The sequence below is a fragment of the Rattus norvegicus genome, chromosome 11 (assembly GCF_021556685.1).
Source record: "Rattus norvegicus strain SHRSP/BbbUtx chromosome 11, alternate assembly SHRSP_T2T, whole genome shotgun sequence".
NCBI lineage: Eukaryota > Metazoa > Chordata > Mammalia > Rodentia > Muridae > Rattus > Rattus norvegicus.
In genome coordinates, this window is record NC_141544.1 from 24,198,104 (window position 1) to 24,215,201 (window position 17,098).

At 39.5% G+C, this 17,098-nt stretch overlaps 1 protein-coding gene across 1 annotated transcript in view; it reads left to right on the forward strand.

Moving 5' to 3' along the window:
- Positions 1-5,883: 5,883 nt before the first annotated feature.
- Positions 5,884-17,098, forward strand: part of Robo1 (roundabout guidance receptor 1) — a 1,048,129-nt gene continuing 1,036,914 nt past the window's right edge. The window contains 1 exon segment of the mRNA NM_022188.3: positions 5,884-6,127. The gene's annotated coding sequence lies outside the window, so the exon portion shown is untranslated.

Sequence of the window (17,098 nt, forward strand, 5' to 3'; positions counted from 1 at the left end):
GTTTGATTTTATACCCATGCTCAGTATCCAATTTTATAAAAGAGTTCTATGTTATATTGAAAGTTTATTATGTTTTCTAAAAATGGCTTTCCCTTGTTTAAATAGCTTTATTTTTCTCATTTTCCTTCATATACTATTATCAAATATATCATTTGGATTCTCTCTTACTCCCTAGTATTGTCTCCTCTTTATTTTACTGTTTTTTTAATATATAGTTTATAATTTAATATGTTCTGGATTGTAAAAAGCATAGTGAATACTACTTGTCTTGATCATAACCCAAGTACTCTGTAACCTTACCCTAGCTGGTTTATTAACTCTCACATCACACCATTAACTTATATTGAGTTAGTGGTCAGCTCCAACTCCCTTACATTGATCTTTGGATCCAGTTTCCAAAAATCCTGTTGCTAAATGATACATCTCAACTTTTATATTTTTACCTATTTTTTTTTATTTTTAAAGTTTTGGGTCCCTTCCTATAGAGTATGCTGTGTTTTCAATTGTGTATTTTACGAAGACTTCTTTAGCTATAAACCTCTTAACCCACTTGGGGTCAGGTATACTGATTTATGGCAGGCCACTGGAGATCCACCAGACTGACACTGATGAATCGACCCAGCAATCTCACTTGTTTAGTTAGGTATGAATCCACACCTGTGCGCTATCGTCCAGCAAGGCCGTCTCTACAAGAACATACCAAAAGGATGAAGGCCCCAGTCAAACGCTTACTGAAATAAAGACAAATGGCTGCCGCACGGGACATGTCAGACCACAAAGCTTGCCTAATTTAGCAATCCTGAATTCCATTTAAGTAGTTCGTGTCAGTAATCCTCAAATGCCCTTTATCAACACTTTAAAAACATCTAATAGTTTTTATAAGCAATTTCAAGAAGCCTATTGTTAAAAATTTCCCAGATCTTGCGTATTCATATTTGATCACTTCCTTTTTTAAGAAAATCAGAACAGTCTTATAGATGGTGGTTATTTCTTTTAAATGTCAGATTGATTTGTAACTCACATAGATGGATGTGCATTTTCATTGTACTGGACCTAATGCATGAAATCATTAACTAAATGATTTCTATTTGAAATAGTGACTAAAATAGTTTAAAGTAGAAAGCTGAAAATTTTACCCTCATATATTTATTCTTACAGTAGTAAGAGCTTAGCAGCACATGACATTCAGTGACCCGAGTTTCAAGATGGTAAGTAAATGCTGGCCAAAGTACAGAAATAGTATGAGAGAAAAGCACAATGTGTCTTTGGGGAATAGTATGTAATAGTCACACTTGCTTTGATTTCTTTAACAGTTGGGCTGACAAATATATCTTAGGAGTTAGATAAACCAAGACTCTGAATAAATACCTAACTGTAATCACAATATACAGATATTAATAATAATTAACACATTTAATCCCTCCAAAATGAAGAGTATTATTCAGTTTTAATTTTAATATATTTTACCTCAAAGGACAGAAAATAATAAAATTAATTATCCTGATATTTCCATTTTTAAGTACCTGTTAATATAGTTCAGTTATTTCAGAAAAGAGATACTGACGCTGAATTAAAATCTGACTGGAATGACATTCTGTCCTGTATAACTCAAGATCTATTTTAAAACAAGATTATTAAATAATAAGGCCTGTGGCTTGAATGTACCAATTTCTATCCTGTCTGGACTGTTGAAGTCAGGTTTCCATGATGAAATCTAGAGTCAAATTGTAGGCATAGGCTATCTTCTCAATTTTACCTGTTAATAAAGTATTTACCTGTTTTATCTTAAACCCCAAGTAACTCATGAAGCTGAAGAATAGATTGTGTCTATGAAGACAACGTGAGTCAAACAAAAGGTGCATTAAGCCAAAGTATTAATAATTAAACCGCAAACAATCCAAGTTTGATTCTGCTCCCTTCGAGTTGGTGCATACTGTTGCACAGATCAAGACATAAGACATTTCCATGCTTTCCCCTGTTATAGTTCAAACTTACACTATATCCTCTGGATACTTTAATAAATGATTCCAATTCTCTGCATTCATAAAATACTTGGAGCTTCAATAAATGAGTAAATAGAAGTTTCCTTTAGAAACTAGCATTTGAATTAGGAATTTCTATTAACACTTTCTCTAATTTCAAAGTCTTATAACAGATGCCTATTTCTCTTTTGTCGATTTTTTTCTTTCATCCTTTGCCAGAGTGTTTTACTTCTACACTTTTAGGATCAACTTTTATCTTGCCTGCTTTGTAATCCTGTTTGATATAGTATAAAACAGTCTCACTGTGCATATTCTTTGCCAGTTTTTATTAGAATCCCAAGTATTACAAACATTCTCTTCATGGTGATGATAAAGAATACCATGTAGTACTTTAGTACTTCAGCCTTTTCTCTTATATTATATTTAGCACAGCTTTCTAAGCTCTAAATCGCTCTTCAAAATAATCATCCTCGATATTTACATTGTTTGAGTTGCAGTTCATCCAAAGTCATCTTTGATTCAAATATTCAAATATAGTCTTTTGCAATAAAAATATTTTAGTCTATTATTTAGTCAACCACAATCCAATTGCAACTAATATGAATATTGCTACATAAGAGTCAATCATACCTGCAAACCATACAGTCAGTTAGGCTCATTCTTAACTTTACAGTCTCTTTTCAAAGTGTAACTTTATTTTTAAAGCATAGTGACAATCATGGTTTCGCAATCTCAAAATAGACATACACATAAACATACACACGCACGTGCACGCACACACACGTACATAAACACACACACATAAACACACACATACACACACCCTCATAAACACACACAAACACACACGCACACACACACATTCAAACTAGCCAAGAGTTTTAGAAAGATAAACTTAATTTTATAATAGTAACAATGTAATTAGAGTTCATTAAATTTTACCAAATAATACACTGTATTTTAACCTCCCTAAATTCATACAGCAAACTAATCCTACTGATGATACATGGAGATAACTGAGGTATCTTTTCACTTTAACCCATAGATATTCACATTAGCAACAGGAAGACATTGGGTCGTGACCCGAGGACATAATGGAAATCAGTCTCTGAGAAAGCATGTGTTGTCCTTGAAAACTGCACAGACAAAATGAGGGATTCATCAGTACTTCATCTAATAAAGAATATGTCAAGGGTACCCCGACTGATGTTCAAATGCATAACAACTCTTGTGGCTTTAAAATCATCCCTTAATAGGAGTCAACATTATAACTAGTTATAATGATAAGTTATTATAACTAGCATAATAATAATATGTTATCTCTCGCAGTATATGTTTGATAGAAGAAGTGATTTGGTTAAATAGAAGGATTTTTATCAAATAAATGTAAAATATTTATTCATAAAAAAATTCAATTTAAGATTCTGCCTTTCTTGCCTGATGGGTGCCTCAGAGTTATGGTTGAAAGAGACAAACGACAGGTGGACTTTAATAGACATGCTAGCATGTTCATGTTCCTTTCCTCTTAACTCTCATGTCTGTCCATTGTTCAACGTCCATGCTCATTACTGTAGGAAAACTACAATAGTTTTATGGGAAACACTCTACACGAGTAGGACACAGCTCCATTTTCTAACTCTAAAAACAGTCACCTAAAACAAGTCTTCAACTTATAATTATAGAGCAAATTATTGTTTTCTGAGATTTTCCTATAGTAACCGATTTAAAGGTCAATACAGTAGTAAAAAATTGATGTTAAGCATCTTCATTCAACTTTTTGTGGTCATTAACCCTTTTTTTCTTTCCTCGAAGTTAGTTGTTCTTTGCACTTAAGCAATTCATTTTAAATTCCTTATTATACATGAGACTATATTGATATTTTCATGTAATGACTAATGTATGTAAGTTATAAAAATAGAGTATAGAATATACTCGGTGGGCCTGAGGAAAAGACCACTCAGTGGAAGGTGTTTCAAAGACAAATCGCTGATAATGAGATTCATTATCATTTACTATCAATGTGCGTGTTTTCTTCCCTCTGAACCACTGGCCATTTAGGCATGTTTAAACATACACTTCTGATGTCAACATGCACATACATGAACACTGGATTTAGCAAGCTGCAAAGAAAAGTCTTGCTGCACTTCACTGCCCTGTAGTAGTTAAATCTCTTTCCCACAGGCTGCAATCTGGAAGTCAGGTCTGGAAGGCAGCAGAGGCAACCTGGACTTGAAGTAACACTTCTGTTGTCAAGGGTTACTGGTGGGGGAAGGGAGGGCCGGAAAGAAAAAGAGTTATGGAAATGAAGAGAGATCCTTGGCACACACTACATAAATTCAAGTGATATACCTGTACTTGGAATAAGATCTGAATTCTCTCGCATCTATAGTTTCCATTTTTATTTATTTAGTTACCACATGACTGAAGAATTTGTAGGTCTGGAGAAGTTACCTGTATCGCTTGCAAACATCATCCATCCATCAATGGGTCATTTCCGTGGAGGTAAAAATCATCTGCTTCCAAACTTAAAGTCCAAACACAGTGCTATGCTTATAAGCTTAAATTTGGCTCTCAACATGCAATTTTTTTTCAAATTAGTTGCCTAGTATCAAATGATTAGCCCTGACCACAGGAAAACAAGAAACATTATAGACTGAGCAAGTGGTATATATGTATTTAGGGATATAAATATATATATATATACATATATATGTGTGTGTATATATATACATATACATATATATGTATATACAGCCAACTGGAGCTGGACAATTGAGCTAATTATTGAGTTATACAAATATATGTATACATATATAGTATATATATGTATATATTATATATATATATATATATATATAACAATAGAGAAAGAAGAAGCCAGAGATATGAAAGAGCAAGGAGGAATATATGGAAGGCTTTGGAAGGAGGAAAGGGCAGGGGGAAATTAATTGTGGAATTATAATTTCAAATATAAAAGGAAGAATTTAAAATTAAAATTAGTATACACAAAGTGGAATTTCAAAGTTCCTTTTCAGGATGATATGCTGAAATATTTTCTGGCAATGTTAGAATGCTTCCAGGTACCAGTCATAGGGGTCACTGTGGATCCCTTGGCTGTGCCTGCTACCCATTCATATCTCCAATAGCTTAGCTGAGATGCGGGAATGGACAAAGCAATCATGGCAATTAACAAAGTGTACTTGACAAACTGCAACCTTATTGATGTTTTATGATGATGTATATTTTCATGCCACAGCATTAAAAAGCAACCCCAAAATCCCTGGATTTCTCATTTTTGTGAAGTAGCAATGGTGCCTTTGTCTTTAATGCCTTTAAGAAAAACCATTTGAGGAAATCTCTCAGGTTTCATAATGGACACACACACTGAGGTCTGCCACTTTAATCCACTTAAGTTATTGGAATACTCATGCATTTCCATGAATAAAATTGTGTGTTATTTTACTTCTGCGAAGTGCAGAAGTGTTTGGCCAATTAGCATGGCCTGGATCCATATGAGTCCTGCATTAGCAAAAGCAAGAGGGAGATTTTCTTGCCAAAATATCTCTGTGATTCTTTTCTTTTTCCTTCGGAAAATATTCTTTGAAAAGCCTTTGTATTATCAAAGCCACCCCCACAGACAATTAAAAGCAGATATGAAATGATAGATCACATGACCGGAGTTTAAATGTGAAGGCTTTTCCCCCCTTGGTTAAACATCGCAGCAGGCATTACAATACCAAAGGTAACGAATCAATTAAATCCATTTTCCCCTTGGCGTCTCCAAGCTGCGTGCCGAGTGTTGCTGTAGAGTTTAGAGATGGAGCTAGGACCCAGGGGCCTCCGCAGCCACCAATAGAAGCGCACACTTGGACCTATTTGTATGCAATGCCGTGTGCTCTGCGCATTAATAGTAATACAGATAACGGGTGTGAAAGAATTCTCTACTGAAGAAGGGTTGAATATGTTTCCAGGCTGCTGAGACTGAGAAGAAATCTGACTCTACTCTCCCGGTTCCTCATTCACGGAAAAGTCTCAGCCGGCTTTTGCTGGGTTTAAACTCGGAGGCTGTTCTCTGCATAGCAAAGTTGGAGGGCTGCGCCTGCCTCGGGGAGCTGCTGGATTTCTGAAAAGAATCTTATGGAAGGGTAAGTCTTGCCAATGACGGCAAAGGGAGAAGCTCGGGCTTTGGAATCCTGAAAGAGGTCGCATGGTTTTACGATGATGCTCGATGGAATGGGAGTGTAGGTGCGGAAGAGACTGCAGTTTGGCCAGAAATTGTCAGGGATGCATCCGGGATTTGGGGAGGGTACAATCAAAAACCTTCAGGCTGAATGGGAAATTGCAGCCTTAAGCTCTGGCGGGATTCAACAAGTTTCCCCGCAGAGATATGATGTTTGTTTTGTTGCCCTGCAAGTTGGGTCTAGGTGTCTCTTAAGTGAGCTGTGCTCGCTTAACAAAGAAGTTTCTGGATTTTTGCCTGTGTTGTATGACTGGGTTAATCCGTATTTGAGGAGGATCTGGGCAGCATTTGGGTCTCTTTGGGACACAAGGGAAATGCCTCATGGGAAGTTCCGATTATCAGTATCCTGCTGGGTTTGGACTGGGCAAGTTTGCTGCGCGATCCAAGGGTCTCTGAGCGCAAGGGGGTTTTTTTGCATCATGTGGAAAGATACAGAAAGCATGCTCGGAGAAGCTTCCAAACTTTGAAAGCATTCTCTGAGAAAGGATGGGAGTGGGACGTGGAAATGAAGCGGTGCTAGGTGAATTGTGTTGAACTCTTAGAGATATGTGGGCGATAGAGTTTACTGAGACCTTTTATTCCAACCTGCACCTTTTGGCTTGGAAGCCGTAGTGGCGATGGGGAGGAGATAGAGGATTAAAACAAAACCGGGGGTCGGGGAGTGCGTATAATGTGAGAGAGGCAAAGGAGGGAAAAGGGAGAGAGCTGATGGATGAATGAACCCGATCTTTCACACACAAAAACCTCACTCTAGGGACGTGCCGGGAAGCGCTCCTGTTGGTGGCGTTTAGCCGCAAACCAGGTTACCGGGAGGAGGTCCGGGAGCTTCTTCTCTATTGATAAACCGTTGTGTCCTCTTAGGGGCCTTTCAGCTCCTTCTCTCGATCCTCTCTTGCCTCCTCTCTCTGATCATCCCTACCTGAGATACGAGCTAGACGCGAGTGCGCCAGCGGGTTAGCCAGTCCCGCATCTCTGCGGACACAATAGGGAGAGGCTTGTGAGCAGCCAATGCGGGTTGCGGGCAGGCTCTCGTGAAAATCCCGCTGCCGCAGACCGGACTGCTAATCTGCTTTGCTCCGGGGCGTTGGAGGCTGCTTTGCTCCAGCAGCCTCACGCTATAAAATTCACTGCGAGCTCGCACCTGGGCATAAAGGTCTTTGATTACCATTGTAGCAGGGCACCGCTGCGGGCTGAAGAGTGCTTTTCCAGGAAGAATGCCTTCCTCTTACTCATTCTGGGGCTCTAAGAAATCTAGGCTGCTAGGCGAAGATTCCTCGATTGCACCAAGGCAGCTTAGGAGATCTACACTTCAAAAGGGGAACTATCCAAGAGAGAAGAAAAACACTGCTGAGATTTTTAGGAAGAGAGAGGGAAAAAAAATCCAGGCCATTGGTTAGGCTTTTCTGGGCTCTTTTAGGTGCATGGTTTTAGATGGGGGGGGTGAGGGGGCTCTGTCCCTGCCCTCCGTAGAAACTGAAGAGGCAGGATTCCAGATGAGGGAGCTCACTAGAGACTCCTGTAGATGAAGGGAGGAGAAGGCAGGGCAAGATGCTTCATTTTGCAGTGTCATTTAACCCTGACCTCAGCACCTCCCACCCTTTCAGGCCCTCACCCGGGAGTGCCCGACCTTGTAAATTCCCCGGTGTATCGGTCTAGTTGGGGGTGGGGGTGGGGGGGGGAGAAACTTCATGAAGCTGTGAGGTTTACAAAGGACTGTGAAAATTAGTCTCTCTCTCTCTCTCTCTCTCTCTCTCTCTCTCTCTCTCTCTCTCCCTCTCCCCCTCTCCCCCCCCCGTGTGTGTGTGTGTGTGTGTGTGTGTGTGTGTGTGTGTGTGACAGAGAGAGAGAGAGAGAGAGAGAGAGAGAGAGAGAGAGAGAGAGGTGCCAGAGAGTATTTGGTCATTGATTTTCAGCCCCCCTTCGTAAATACTAAGAATCTGGAGAGGAGCCTAAATAAAGTATTCTATAGTACAGTTTTTATGAGGGACACTTAGAAGAAATTCATTCCTTTGAGCCCATTGAGGATTAATAGCAGTATCGCTGCTGTACTCACCCTCCATTCTGTGTTGCCTTTGTTTTGGTTATTTGAGAATTAAGATACACTATTAGAGGCTGTGTTTGGAGGAACCACTGTCCTATCTGGAGGACAACTAGCACCCACATAACTGGATTTTCAACTTGGACTCTCCCAGGACCTTTTTGTGAGTTTGCAAGCTAAGACCTGTATTCTGGTTTTGACATCCAAGACCTGTTTGCTTTCTACCTTGAGATTCAGGAGCAAAGGAAGTATGCTCCTTTAATGAGAAAGAGAGAGAGAGAGAGAGAGAGAGAGAGAGAGAGAGAGAGAGAGAGAGAGAGAGAGAGATTGAGAACACAGGTGCAACCATGCAGAACAATATTAAGTTGATAATAGCTTATTCAGTAGAAATCTATTGTGTACCCAAAGATGAATATAAGGGCAAACATGAAGGGTGTGTGCACGTGAAGGCTTGCATTTCATGACATTGCCACAGGTTTGGGATTTCTGTGAACTTAGCATCTCTCTGCACATCTTCCTGCTCCATGAATCAATTCATCCTTGTACAATCTGCAAAATTGAAGCTTAGTACCACAGCTGCAGATCCCAGTGGAGGGTTACTATAGCAAACAGCTTTTAATCACAGGTTTGCTGCCTTTTTCCCACTTCCTCCCTTTGGCTTCCATTCCCTTCCCCTGTCCTTGAACCCATGTTACCCTCTCCTGGGCTGTATTCACAGAAGGTTAGTTGCTTCCAGTGATGCAGCACTGTGCTAATCATGGGCGGAGGGCAGCCATACAACAAAGCTGCCTGGGGAGTCACATAGCTTTAAAGCTGACTTTTCCTTACCCCCAAAACTGCACAAAATACAGAATAAATATCCTAACGTCTCCCCAAAGACAAATATTTTTTCTCTTCCATAATTGTCTTATTTCCAGCATAACCAAATCCATTAAAATATGCAACAGCATTGATGAGAGACGAAAGGGAGGCTCTGCCCTCCTGTGCAGTGCAGTATTTGGAAGCCAGCGCTGTGTGCTTTGCTCAGAAGTCTCATCTTTGGCACCTATCTATACTTGATATATTAGGGTTGTTTTGATCTAAGCCACATTTAATATGTTACTTTCCTTAGGAGGCTAGCCCACTCGAGGCACTGCATAGACAGAGATGGGAGGACAAAAAAAGCAAGGCCACAAAAACCAGGCTTTGGCAGCAAGATAAATGAGGAGGTGCACTGCACCATTTGAAATGTAATTTGAGATGAAGTTCCACCAATTCACTGGTAAAAAAAAGGAAGTTTCTCTTGCCTAGAAAACTCAACTGAGTTCTCTCACTTTCTTTCCTAAAATATATGTTTAGAACAAAGCATGATGCTATAAGGTAGGCTAAATTATAACCTTGTTTTATAGTCATTCACCCTGCAAACTCATTGTGAAAATGAGCTTTGCTATTATAAATTTCTCTGCATGCCTAACTAACTATATTAATGCTTTAGAAGTCAGATAATTCTCTTAATTCCTCAAGGAATTAAGATCCTAGAAAGGTAACTGCTTTATCTACCTTCAGGCATACCAATAGTTTGCCTTTGAAATCTCTGAATTCTGTTCCTGCAGGTTGTGTATATGTACACGAAGATAGGGTGCTATTTAATAAACATGAACATTAATGAGGACTGGAATCCAAAGGATTCCTGGAAATAATTCCATGTAGGCATAAAATACGACAATAAAGATTACTGTTTGTTCCATTGTTAAGTGCAAGAATTTTTTATTAATCATTTAATTTATTAACATTCCAAATGTTGTCCTCCTTCTCAATAGCCCCTCCTGCAGCCCCCAAACCCATCCTCTTCACCTCTAAGCACATGCGCCTCTACCCACCTAATCATTCCTACCTCATCCCTCTAGAAATCCCTTTCTCTGGGTCATCAGGCTCCATAGGGCCAAACACATCCCCTTCCACTAAGGCCAGACAAAGCTGTCCTCTTAGGTTTTTAGTTGGGTACTTAGTCCCTGGTAGCTCTGAGAGGGTCTGGTTAGTTGATATTGTTGTTCTTCCTATGGGGTTGCAATCCCCTTGAGTTCCTGTAGTCCTCCCCCTAACGCTCCTAAAGGGTTCCCCTGGCTCAGTCCAATGCTGTAAGTGTCTACATCTGTCTCAGTCAGGTGCTGGTAGAGCATCTCAGAGGACAGCCATGCCAGGTTCCTGTTTTCAAGTACATCGTGGCATCAGCAATACTGTCAAGGTTTGGTGCCTGCACATGGGAGCAGCCCCACATTGGGGTGGTCTCCAGTTTTTGTCCCTGCGTTTTGTTTAAACAGGAACAATTCTGGGTCAAAAGTTTTGAGATGGGTTGGTCCTCAGCTGGGGACCAACTATTACCTACTAGAGGTCACCTCCTTGGGTTCTATCTCCTCACTGTTAGGCATTTTGGCTAATGTCATCCCCATTACAAGGTCCTGGAAGCCTGTAACATCCCTAGTGTTTGAGACTTTCTAGTGGTTCCCCACCCTGTCCCCTACCCAACACTGCTACCTATTTCTATTTATTCTCCTGGCTCTGTGGATTTCTCTCCTATCCCCTCCCCATACCTGGTCCTGCTCCCCCTTTTTTCCTCCCCCTACACTCTTCCACCTCTGCCTCCCATGATTATTTCATTTCCCCTGCTAAGTGGAATTGAAGCCCCCACAGTTGGGCCTTCCTTCTTATTAAGCTTCATATTATCTTCGAGTTGTATCATGAGTATTCTGAACTTTTTGGTTAAAATCCATTGATCAGTGAGTACATACTATGTATGCTCTTTTGAGTCTGGGTTACCTCATTTAGGATATTTTCTAGTTCTACCCACTTGCCTGCAAAATCTGTAATGCCCTCGATTGTAAGAGCAGAGTAGCGTTCTATTTTCTGTATTCATTCTTTGGTTGAGGCACATCTGGGTCATTTCCAGTTTCTGGTTATCATAAATAGGCTACTATGAACATAATGGAGCATCTTTTGGGTGTATGCCCAGGAGTGGTTTAGCTGGGTCCTCAAGTAGTACTATATCCCATTTTCTAAGGATCAGCCAGACTGATTTCCAAATTGGTTGTACCAGTTTGCAATCCCACCAGCAATGGAGGAGTGTTCCTCTTTCCCTACAACCTTGACAGCATGTGCTGCCACTTGAGTTTTTTTATCTTAGCCATTCTCACTGGTGTGAGGTGGAATCTCAGGGCCATTTTGATTTGCATTTCCCTGATGACTAAAGATGTTGAACATTTCTTTAGGTGTTTCTCAGCCATTTGTGAGTCCACAGTTTAGAATTCTCTGTTTAGCTCTGTAGCCCATTTTTAAATTGTGTTATTTGGTTTTCTGGAGTGTAACTTCTTGAGTTCTTTGTAGATTTTGTATATTAGCTCTCTATCGCATGTAGGGTTAGCCAAGATTTTTTCCCATTCTGCAACTTGCTGTTTTCTCTTATTGACACTGTCCTTTGCCTTATAGAAGCTTTTCAGTTTGATGAGGTCCCATTTGTCAATTGTTGATCTTAGAGTCTCAGCCATTGGTGATCTATTCAGGAAAATTTCCCATGTGCCATTGGGTTTCAAGATATTTCCCACTTTCTCTTCTATTAGATTCAGTGTATCTGGTTTTATATGGAGGTCCTTGATCTACTTAAACGTGAGCTTTGTACAAGGTGATAAATTTTCAGATCATTCTTTAACATGCAGACCACCAGTTAGACCAGCACCATTTGTTGAAGATGCTTTCTTTTTTTTCCACTGTATGGTTTTTGCTTCTTTGTCAAAAATCAAATATACATAGGCGTGGGTTTATTTCTGGGTCTTTAATTCTATTCCATTGATTGACATGTCTGTCTTTTTACCAATAACATGCTTTGGATTTTTGTTGTTGTTGGTTTTGTTTGTTTGTTTTGTTTGTTTGTTTTGTTTTTTATCACTATTGCTCTGTAATAGAACTGAGATCAGGGATGGTGATTACACCAGGAGTTTGTTTATTGAGAATTGTTTTCTCTACCCTAGCTTTTTGTTATTCCATATGAAGTTGATAATTGCCCTTTCTATTTCTGTGATGTTAATCATGTCTATACATGAGCATGGAGATCTTCCCATCTTCTGAGGTCTTCTTTGATTACTTTCTTCAGGACTTTGTTTTCTTGTCATACAGATCTTTCACATGCTTAGTGTGATAGTTTGTATATGCTTGACCTAGGAAATGGCGCCATTAGTAGGTATAGCCTAGTTGAAGTATACGATTTTGTAAGACTTGTCTTGGTCATGGTATCTGTTCACAGAAGTAAAACCTAAACCCCAACTAAGAAAGAAGTTGGTACAAGGACTAGAGTATTTCTGTGATATGCCTGACCATGCTTTTGTTTGGAAAGATGTAGATTTGGGGACTTTGGATTTGCAACGTGGTGGAATGCTTTAACTGGGGCTCAATGGACCGTCCTAGTAAAAAAATATGAGAAAAACTTTGTTGCTGAGAGTAATTTGAACTGTGCAGACCTGAACCAAGAGGTTTCAGAGGAGAAGAATTTCAGCATGTGATTTAAAGATTGTTTTGGTGGTATTTTGGTGAAGAATGTGGCTGCATTTTGCCCTTGTCTGAAGAGTCTACCTGAGGGTAAGGTAAAGAGATTTATATGTTAATTGCATTGTAAGTCTCAGAAACGACTAGCAGAGAGTTTGTTCTCTGGTTACATGTCATGAAGAGCATTTTGAGCAAGGATAGCAAGCTTAGAAAGGAATAATATAAAATATATGGTTCAAGTTTTAAAGGAGCACCAGGAAGTGAAGTAGAACTGAATCCTATATTCTAGGAGATAGCAGATTAAGAGAATGAGACTTTGGGGCAAAATTCTACTCACCTAAATTTAGGTCCAGACATGGTGGTACACACCTTTAATCCCAGGAGAAAACAATGACAATCTCTGAGCTCTAGGTCAATCTACAAAGCAAGATCCAGGACAGTCAAGCTCAGGCAGTCCAGGAACTAGAAAACAGAAAGCTGATGACAATGTAATAGAACAAGTGGGCTATGTTCCAGCTCCTGCAAGCAGCAGAACTCAGCAGCTTAAGCCATGAGCCTCTGGCTTTATAGTCAAGAAGAGAGGGAGATACTATTAGTGCTGGTTAGCTGGAGCTAAGAAATTAGTGGTGATTAAAAAGAAATTATAATCGCAGAGATGAAATCTTCTGGGAAGTGTTTTCTGAGAGCACAAAGAAGCTCTGTTCCAGGGATAGCCAAGGTTGTACCTGCAGCTGAACTTAGTTGTATAAGAGACACCCAGATGGTACTGATTTTGAAGGCATGAAAAGGTCATGAAGAGCAGCTGAAGCTTGGCACTATGAAGAGAGCCTGTGAGAGGCCATTAGGGAGCCTAGTTGCAGCGAAAGACCCAGCATATTGGAAATGCCACTGCCATGGGATGATCAGCAACATCCCATGGAGTGGATCAACCTGAATTTAGAGTGCTACAGAGGGCAGAGCTGGAGACGTGACAAAGCCCTTTGGAGGAACCCTAGAAGATCATGTGTGGATCCCAGGCATTGCAACAAGAAGCTGTAATATTGAAGTTGCCTTGGAGATCCCAAAAAGTCCAAGATGTCAGACCCGTAGGCTGTTTGCTGAGGAAAGCCGGTGATGGAATGAGACCAGCCGAGGGGACAGAAGTTTGTTGCAGTCAACAAAGGTGAAAAAGGAGCTGGAGATCTGAAGACTGTTTCGACATCAGCCATAGAGTTGCAGAGTTTGGAGTTTGCCAAGCTGGTTTCCTGTCTTGCTTTGGGGATTACAATTAAGTGATTGGATGACTCTCAGAAGAGACTTTGAACTTTGCACTTTTAACATTGTTGAGACTTCTATAGATTGTGGGGACTATTGAAGTTGGACTAAATGTATTTTACATTATGTTATGTTTAGGTATGGCCCCCATAGACTCATATATTTGAACAAGTATATAGGGGCCAGGGAGTTATGTTTGTTGTGTTTGTTATGGTTTGTACATGCTTGACACAATGATTGGCACTATAAAGGTATAGCCTTTTTGGAGTAGGTGTGTCACTGTGGGTGTGGACTTAAGACCTTCATCCTAAGTGCCTAGAAGTTAGTATTCTTTTAACTGCCTTCAAATGAAGATGTAGACTTCTCACCTCCTCCTGCTTCATGCCTCCTTGATACTGACATGCTCTCACCTTGATGATAATAGACTGAACCTCTGAACTAGTAAGCCAGCCCCAATTAAATGGTGTCCTTATAAGACTTGACTTGGTCATGGTATCTACTCACAGCAGTAAAGCCCTAACTAAGATACATTGTTAGAGTTACAACAAGATATTTTACATCATTTGTGACTACTGTGAAGAGTGCTGTTTCTCTAATTTCTTTCTCAGCCTATTTATCCTTTGTATAGTGGAAGGCTAGCTACAGTCTTCCCACATAAGCTTATCATTGATTTATTCTACTCTTCCACTACTGCTTCTATTGCTTTTAAATGAATCAACTGTTTCAACTAACTGTACTTTCTTATTTTCCCTCTTATGTCAATAAAGAGTTTGACAATCTTTATATCTTACTTCTAATTTTTCACAATTCATGATACCCTGAATATCCTTTATTTTTTTTTTTGACCCAAATGGTAAGATATAATTACCCACTTAAGCATACAAAGCCTGGTACCATCCATCCCTTAGGAACATTAATAACAACCTGTAAATACACAGAGCTAGATCTTTACATCACCTGCCATGGCTTCTCCCCCTCTCCTCCTGTCTCTTCCTTTCTGTCCTAGTCTCCTCCTCTTCCTTCAAACTTCTCTCCCGCCCATCCTTCCTTCTCCTCCAATGATAGGCCTCCTTCTATCCTGTACCTGCTCCTCACCTGTACTTTACAAATTCAATGGGGAGGTGGTTCTGGTGAAGTCACCTGAGTTCTGAGTATGTGACTAGGCAGCTGTCCTTGGGGCAGTGGAATTAGCATCAAAATACAGATAACTTCAGGGCAAACCACAACATTTCCCCCTTTTTGTCCAGTTAAAAACCCTTTTCACTTATATATAAATTGAGTACAATTATTACCATTTACACTTTATAAAGCATATGATATACTCAACACCCAGTCCATCACTATATCAATTAAACAGAACATTTAGTTATCCATTCCAGTTTAAGAAAGGCTTAAAATCTATATCTTGGCTTGCTTGTATACTATCTGATAACTATCTAATAAAATATGTATTCTCAGAGTTAAACAGCCTGATAGGCTATGAGACTGTAATCAGTCTTCAACCCCGTCAGAAATCTTTGAATGACCAAATATTTATACACATAGGAAGCCTAACATGGCTTCTAGAACTCAGAGGTTGTAGAGACAAATCTCCACTAGCACAGTCCCCTGTTAGCAACATGTGAGTGCAAGTCTTCACCCTTCTGGCCCAAAATCAACTGACAGACTCTTGGAATGCAGATTTTGAAGGACTGATCACCCTGTCTTGACAGAGTTTATCAGTCAACTATTCTGCATAATTTGTCCTTTTCTGGACAGTATTAGTCTGCAGATGAAACAGGCAGTTTTGTGTAGTGGCTGCCTAGTCACAAAGTACTGCCTCACCTGGAGGTAGAGATGTTCACATTCTTCATAATATCCACCAAAAGGGAACTACTAGGAGCAGATACGTCTCAACAAGAGATAAATAACTTTAAATCTCTAATTTTGTGGGTATCTGACGTTTTTGAAAACCATCTATCTATATAAGGTAGTCTGAACTGTTGTCTCCATATCCTAAATTTTATCTTGAAAGTACTCTCACAAACTCAGAGCCATGGCTTTGGTATTTGAACCTTAACTCACAGGTGTAATCAACTCAGAAGTTTGTAATGACAACAATAGAAGGACTGGCTCTAAACCTTGTACTTTTAAACTTTTTTGACAAATAAATTTTATACCAAAACAAAGATATGATTTAAGTTTAGTTACCAAATGAGATTATGGCTGTACAATTCAATCTAGCTAATTCCTCCCTTTTAAATTACAACCAACTTTAAATTCCTCATAAAACAACTTTAGAATAGCCACTTTCAGCCCCCCAAAGTCCAGGGAATTGGGGCGAAGACTCCTCTATAACTTCTTCAAGCTGTACATGGGCATTAAGATATCTTTGGGGGTATTGGGGTAAGAAGAATGAAGCAAATGCTGTAGCTGATCTGGACACAGCTGAAAGTGCTTGAGACCAGGAATCCAAGTAGGCACACTCTGTAAAATACAACTCTCAAGACGAAAGTTTAGAATCGAGATATCTTTTTGTTTGATTCTCCTGAATAAAGTTTTCAGGTGGTCTACCTCTATCAAATCTGATCAGTATGACTCTGTAAGGTTTCCAGAGCCTAATCACACTTTTCAAAAACACAAAGACAAAATCTTTCTCCCAAAATACTTTGTTCCTTAGTCTGAAACCAGAAAAGTTTGTATCTTGCACTCTCTCCCAGAATAATAATATAACCATAAAACTCAAAATCACACCCATTATGAAGATTAAACAATTTTTTAAAAAGGAAGCAAGTTAAACAATGAGCCTGATAGGCTTTTGTACTCTGTGATATCAGGAAATTAACCCAAAATTCCCATGGAGCCCACGTTAAGAGAATCCGAGCTTCCTGTAGTGGTAAATATCAAAAGTAACCACAAACCCTCGCTAGCTGGCATCAAAGAGTCATATGGCCTTTAGCGGGGTAATTCATAAAACAAACCAAATACTTTCTATCATTCCAATATCAATAAGCAACATATCAAACCAGTACTTCTGCCCAAAATATCTCAATCTGTTCAGCTCTGTACCCGGAGCCACAGATTTTTATTTAA